General features: G+C 42.8%; 1 long non-coding RNA gene across 4 annotated transcripts; it reads right to left on the minus strand.

Annotated features, from left to right (window-relative positions):
* Nucleotides 1-2,381: 2,381 nt before the first annotated feature.
* Nucleotides 2,382-6,469, minus strand: LOC127306610 (uncharacterized). Of its 4 annotated transcripts, none has more exons than XR_011747517.1 (3): nt 5,523-6,469; nt 3,463-4,887; nt 2,382-2,700 (listed from the first exon to the last, which is right to left on the minus strand). It is a non-coding gene; the product is annotated as an uncharacterized lncRNA (long non-coding RNA). The 4 variants fall into 4 exon arrangements; XR_007854743.2 differs by lacking the exon at nt 2,382-2,700 and having other exon boundaries at nt 2,709-4,887; nt 5,523-5,726; nt 6,039-6,469; XR_011747518.1 differs by lacking the exon at nt 2,382-2,700 and having other exon boundaries at nt 2,709-4,887; nt 5,523-5,726; nt 5,947-6,469.
* Nucleotides 6,470-7,375: the final 906 nt, after the last annotated feature.

The raw sequence follows: 7,375 nt of genomic DNA on the forward strand, positions 1-7,375 counted from the left end.
ACATTATATTTTGCTCACCGTATGTCAAAATTTTAACTAATGACTTATATATATGACACTACATATTTAAACGTGCGTAGGTTTCACTTTATTCTTATCGTCATCAATATGCACATTGGAGAAGTTGAAGTCTTTGACTCACTAAGCAAAAAATCGGAACTATACATGTCTTGTTATTTAATGTTCAAAAGGTAATTTTAATTCTTATCGGTTTGTTTCGTTAATTTCCTGCTATGAACTAATTGATAACTCTTTTATGCATTTTCTTTTGTCGGGCAGCGTATGGGAAACTTTCATCAAGGAAGATAAGTCCCATGAATGGCCACCGAAGCTGCGATGGCGTGCGAAAGTAAGTAGTACTACCTAGGTCCACACACCTTTAATTATCATACTTGACTATTGTTTGATTGAATTATATTCTTGTAAAGAAATGCCCGCAACAACCACAAGGACTGATCTCTGTGGATTCTACGTTTGCGAGTACATCCACAGAATTGTCAGCGAGAGAATGAATAATGAAAGAAATAAAGAGGTACGAAAACGATATTCACAAATTTGTTTTCTTATCATAAGTTGTGCTAAGTTTCAGTAATAGTTGTTTCATTGTGGTTTGAATATATATATATACACACACATAGCTCATGTATTCATTTGTATCTTATTCTTTTATAGTTGGCAAGAAAGCGGAACAAACTCTCAATCGATGACCGCTTCATAGCAATAGGCGAGGAATTGGCGGGATTTTTCCTTCGGGACGTCATACCACCATTTGCAGAGTTCCACTATGAATGAAGATGTACATGTTACATATATAGTTGACTCGAAGAGTACCACTATGCTACATGTAATAGACATATATAGAGTACGCCTCGGAGAGTACCACTATGCATGAAGATCGATCTTCATGCATAGTGCTACTTAATTTGCGATCTTATGCAATTACATGTGTGTTATATTATATGCACCAACTTGCTATGCATCATCTTGATCTTCATGTACTACCTAAACCCAAACGTGTTTCTGGTGCATCAACGCGATATGAAACAAACCGATATCCCTAAACCCCTCCAAAAACCCTAAAACTTGAATTCTCTGCCGCGGCAGAGATTCGTGCATATTCCCTGCCGCGGGTGGGAACCTTTGGTACCGGTTCGTATTACCAACCGGTACCAAAGCTCCTTGGCCCTGAGCTCTCCTGGTGGCCCACGTGGAGGCCCCTTTTATACCGGTTCGTAAGCAACCGGTACGAAGGGGGGGGGGGGGGGCGCTTTAGTGCCGGAAGTTTTATACCGGTTGCAAAACCGGTACGAATGGACGTTTTTCTACTAGTGGAGATATATTTTTTATGATTTTATTTTTGGCGATTCATTGATAGTTCTTGCCCTGTATCAAATTTGACCTAGAATTTATGCGCCGATTTGTAGATGAGTTCATGATTGAGTCTGAGCGCTCACATTTTCTCGAATACTCCTCATCCTCGGATGATTCACATATTGTAGATTTTCTCTTCGACGACGATCTCGAGCGAATGATAGTGATCCTCATAGTGAATGATCTCGAGGATAGAAGGAAGAAGAAGCGGCAAGGATCGACTATCAGACATATGTGCATCACACGGAACCGTGCGCTCGGCTATCAAATGCTGATGCGCTATTATTTCACCGTGGTACCTATCTACCCACCTCACCTATTTCGTCTATGATATCAAATCCGTAGAGAGTTTTTCATGAAGATCGTGGAAGCTTGCGATGACGACTGTCGTTTTTTACTCGCCAAAGGAACACTTCCAATGAACGAAACGAAGAGATTGATGACGTCAACAAGAAAATTAAGAAGTTGGGCGGGCATGTTTGGGAGCAGATATTGTATGCATTGGAGATCTAAGAACTGTTGCTCAGCATGGCACGGAGTGTACATTGGAAAGAGCCATGATCCAACTATTATTTCCATCCCGTACCATTCGCTATTTGTTTAATTATTTTGATTTCAACTATATTGATGTAATTTGGATTTTTGTCGTATTGTGTGATGTTTAAAGCATTCATAATTTAGTTTATGTTGCTGTCATATTTACATTTAGTTATCCAAAATCATACGTATATGCTGAAATGGTGAAAATGCTGAAAAAAAGGATCTACGGTGTCGCTTTGGGTAAAACCGTAAAATCGAATACACCATAGACGAAAATTACGGTGTCACACGTTTGACACTCGTATGCCCAGCAGCAGTAGACTTCTGCAAGTCGTGTCGTGACCGGTGCAGCTTTTGCTGAGTACGTATCCACGGCCATGAGCCCATGGACCATCATATGCACTAGATTTAGATGTGCGCCTTGGCGCACGATCCCGTGAAGCTCGTGTATAAGTAGAAAAATGATAATAATTTTCATATGCTTACGAAAATGTAGTGATGATCATTCTGTAATACACTTAATAACAAACTGAGAAAAACTCTACAATTTTAAGATATTAATTGATCTTTTCTTTTGTTTTCTGGTAGTACATCAACACAACTCACTGGACATTGCTCATATTAAGACCCCTCTCTCCCTCCAGGTTCGTACATAAGATCCATCAAGGCGGATTAATTATTAGCAAGTGGTGCAAATTGTAGTTTAGTCCAAATAGAATAGATCCTCCTTTTGTCACCTGCTATGACAAGAATTGCAGTATGGCATATACTACTTCTGATTCGTTGTCCCTGTCAAAGAAAAGGCACAGAAATTTAATTGGGAATTACAAAGTTACTAATAAATGAAGAAGAAAATAACAATCCGATAGATGACTAAGAGAACAATATGCATTGGACCGAGAATGATCCAACTAAATACAGTTGATACCACATAATATGGGATTTTTCTTAACTGTAAATAAGGCACGTTGTATTACCTCACTATAGGACACACCTCACATAGTTAATATATTCAGTACATTAACTTTTATACATACTCATACAAAAAGCCAGTAGTCTGGGTGACTAACTTAACCAATATGCATGGACATTATAAACTTCAATTAGAAAGACATGTGCATAGGTTTAAACTAAATAGAATATATGATCTAACATAACTATAAGACATTAACATAAGTGAATATCAAAGTCTGTATCTAACCATCTATATGTATAAAACAATTAAATTTCCCATTCTTCCCCAGTGGCTGCAAGGTACGATCCGCCAGCAGTATTGGATGGTTAAAGTGGGGATGGATGATAGCGAGAGAGGGCGGCGTGATTCCACATTGAAACCATATGGTTACTGTTTCTAACATCGGGATAGTGTGGCCATGCAGGCACTCCGCTGACTTGAATTAGTAGCCAAGGACCCAGAAATTCCATGTCAAATTGAAATAAAATGCACAGTGAATAGGTGAGTAACATGAATCTATGTACCCAAGGACCCAGAAACTCCACATCAAACTAAAATAACATGCTCATCGAATATGATTTTTTAGATATGCTTACCATGTACACCTAGAGCCTTTGCAATTGAAGGGATGATTTCTTCAAACTTGCCACGCGGGATGGGCAAGTCGAGCCCCCGCTTCTGCACATTCTGTTTCAGGTAGCCCAACCCAAACACTCCATCAAGAATTATGCCCTCAGTACTAAAACATTAACCTCTAAGGATTAAATGCCATTGATCAGAACCCAACAAATCACCTAAACTCCAATTAAAGAAATTTCCAGCTTATAAGCCTATATGGATCAAGAAAATGAAAGGCTCCTCTTCAGGCTTCAACCCTGAATTTCATCCAAGCCACAAAGATGGATCCATATCCATAATTGGCCTTACAAACAACTGTATGATGGGAATTGGAAAAATCTCATTCTTTGGCATCTGATTTCTACTCTCTCATGAGAATGATGCCACATGTATGTCACTGGTCCTATAACTTGAGAGTGGGGACTCCCAGCACGCTAAAGCTAGAAAGAACACTTAACTCACAGTTGTAATTCCAAACCCTCTTCTACCTATACTATTTGTGTTACATAATATGTAACTACTACCCGCAAAAAAATAGGTAAATACCCAGCATTCTCACAGCATAATTTTATCTCGTAGGTGTTTCTTATCAGGTGATTAATCTACAGGAGATGGACACAGAACCATTCCGAGAATAGATAATATGGATTCTAAAATATAAGTGAGCAACCAGATTGGTTTCTTCAATATTTATAAATGACAATTGGTAATGAAGACAACTGAGACAAGAAATACAGGCTAGTAATACAGAACAATGACTACCACTGCTGGACCATATTGTTAAATCATAAGGAAATATCTAGCATCATGAAAAATTATTCCATTTTTCAACCACTCAAGAACTGATCGGTAAAGCTACATAGTTGATTGGTGGCAGGTCTCACGTCTAAGCTACCCTTGAACCCCTTCCACTTTCACATAGAATGTTAACAACACTACTCTTCTAATTTCACATATATGATTAATCCTTGTTTCATCAAAAAGTAAATAATCATAATTGTGCAAAGGTTGTCAACCATTCTGCTATTCTGCTAGCTTCGACAGTCTATCAGCCATTCTGCTAGCTTTGATAGTCTATCAAGTCATAACCGATCAAAACTGAGATGCAAGATGCAGTGGAATGATATAATTTCCATCTCAGGCTGAATCAAAACTACCCTGTTGCACATATACCAAAGCGATGTAAATATCAATAATCTAGTCTTGCTGTATAAGAACATTTCCACACCTATCAAACAGCTACGCAACTGCAAGTTTGCAGTGTGTATTGCATACTCCACTTACGTCTCCTATGCATATGCCAAAGAGAAGAAACCAACCTGTTAAGTGAAGACTTTGGATCTTTAATCTCCTGCTGTGTCATCTCACCTCTTGAAAAATTCAAACCTTTCATCACTTCAGATCTGGAAATTAGTAAGATGAGCATGTTGTCCTGCTTCAACCCCATAAGGAGATAGTGTCATCAGCAAAATCCTAGAAACCCAAACTTGTCCAGATTTTTTCCAAAACAAGAGTGCCACAAACATTAACTTCCTAGTAGACTATCACACATGTATCTCTTTGATATTTGATACATAAGAAACCTGAAAAAAATGCTAGTCATACGAGGAAAGCACAAATCCGAGTTAACAAAAATACTAATAATCCATCCTTGCCCCGTTAACCACTAATAAGAGGTTAGTCGTCTCGAGTAAAGTGTCTGTTCTTATCCATGTTAACTGAAGCAACCATGACCTCTTATTCAGAAATATAAAGCTTCAGTTTCAAGCTTGAACTGTTTTGGGGTAGTATTTCAGAAAAGGAAAGAAAATAAATCGTGCAACTAAAACAGTTTGGGTATAAAATGAACCCCTGGATAGTTAATAGCTCATGCCCACCAGTATTTCAGAAAAGGAAAGAAAATAAACCGTGCAACTAAAACAGTTTGGGTACAAAATGAACCCCTGGACAGTTAATAGCTCATGCCCACCATATACCCAACCAACTATGAAAATTCATGAAAAAGAATGTAGGCACAGAATTCCGTCAAGCATCATACCTGAGCGAAGGGCCAACATGTGGGTGTTGAGCACAACAGCCAACGACACGGTATCTGATGCTGAAGATGTCCCAACCAGTGGACTGAGAAGGCCATCCACCAGGAGCTCTATCATAAAACTGGCAGACACCTATGAGGCACCGTGCAAGATGAAGAGGGAGCAGAGGAGGCTGAGCTCGATCAAATAATAAGAATCAGCAACACCTGTAGGAAGAACATGGACATGAATATAAGTTGTATGTAACATCAGGAACAGTTTGTTTAGCTACCAAACAAATGTTCCTATTCTTTCTATCATGTAAAATGATTCTGTTGGACCCAGATCAATTCCACCAAAAAATTAAACGAAAAATTGAAACAATGAACATCATGAAGTGAACACAATATAAATGAAGCCTTCCGTTAGATCTGGATGCATCCATACCTGGCCAGTCAATGCCTTGTTTTAGGACAATGGATCTAGCTGGGGTGGATTGATGGAAACTGCAGAGAGAGAGAGAGAAAGAGAGAGAGAACCTGTAGATCTCCAATGAAGAAGAGGACAAGACGGTAGGTTGTTGTGCTGCTGGCCAACATCATCGAGAGAGGACGCGGGAGGAAGGTGGATAAGGGAGAACCGCGGTGACTTCGACGAAATCGAAGGAGCTGGGAGTCCTGGCTCTTGGCGATCTCCCGCATCATCCGCCGGCGCTGTTGCTGCTCGCGCGGAGCAGCACGAGCTGGAGGACCCAACCGCAGAACATCCGTCTGCAGCTGGCCTCCTTTGCCAAAGACGATGGGAATGTCGCCGCGCTACTGCCCAGCCGCTCCTCCCACCGCGCGGCGGCACGCTGCAACCGAGACGAGGAGAGCATGGAGGCTGAGCCTCGGGGAGAGGAAGAAATTGGGGGAGGAGGGAGTCGCGGCCATGGCGGCTAGGGTTGAGGAAGAAATCGGGGGAGGAGGAGACTCACGGAGTGGTTGATTTGGATTACTGTAGCTCGGGGAAGATGGAGCTCCGGCCGCCGCCCTCCACCTCCGGCCGCCGCTCCTCCGGCCGCCGCCCCTCCGGCGCTGCTCCCCGCCGCCGGTCGCCGCCCTCCATCTCCCGGCCGCCGTGTGGATCTCGCGAGCTGCCAGTAGAACCGCGCGTTTCTAGTTGCGGAGATACGGTTTAGCTATGAGAAGGGGATTGCGGCGCGCGAGCAGGCGCTCCTCCTGGCAACGCCATGGCGCGCGGCTGCGGTGTGTGCGGGGCAGAAGGGGAGAGGCGGCGCGGGGTGGCGGCGGGAGGCAGTTGCGCGAGGGAGAGGTGGAGCGCTAGCGACATCGGGCCGATAGGGCTTTTAGCGACCCATGGATAAAAGGTGGGTTCGCGCGAGGGCCTCAGCGCCCTGGACGGAACGACGGCCGAGATCGCGCCACGTCAGCTCGATCGGACGGCCGAAAATCCAAAGCGCTGTGAGAGCTCCATGGGGGTGCAGCAATCATACCGTGGGATGCCGATGAAGCTGATTGATCTGTGACTGTGTCTGTGTGGATCTGCCTACGAGGCACGAATGCATGCAGGTATCCCCGGCTCCCGCAGCCACGCAGGAGTCCTTGACCTTCCTTGGAGCCAAGGGCAGAGAACAGTAGCGTGTCTGGGGTAAGGGGTAAAGCTGGTGCGTTCGTGCCGACTTGGACCTGGCCCAGCAATTAAATGATCAAATGCGTATCATTGCACATATACTGTAGTTCTCTATGCACGTATGTATACATGACCCTCAAGAATCAAGAATTCATGATTGGCGAATAGACGCATGCTGGTTACAGGCCGACCTCCTCCTTGGATCATATGCAATTAATTTTAGGCACGTAATGGCCGACTAAGA

The sequence above is a fragment of the Lolium perenne genome, chromosome 6 (assembly GCF_019359855.2).
Source record: "Lolium perenne isolate Kyuss_39 chromosome 6, Kyuss_2.0, whole genome shotgun sequence".
Classification (NCBI taxonomy): domain Eukaryota; kingdom Viridiplantae; phylum Streptophyta; class Magnoliopsida; order Poales; family Poaceae; genus Lolium; species Lolium perenne.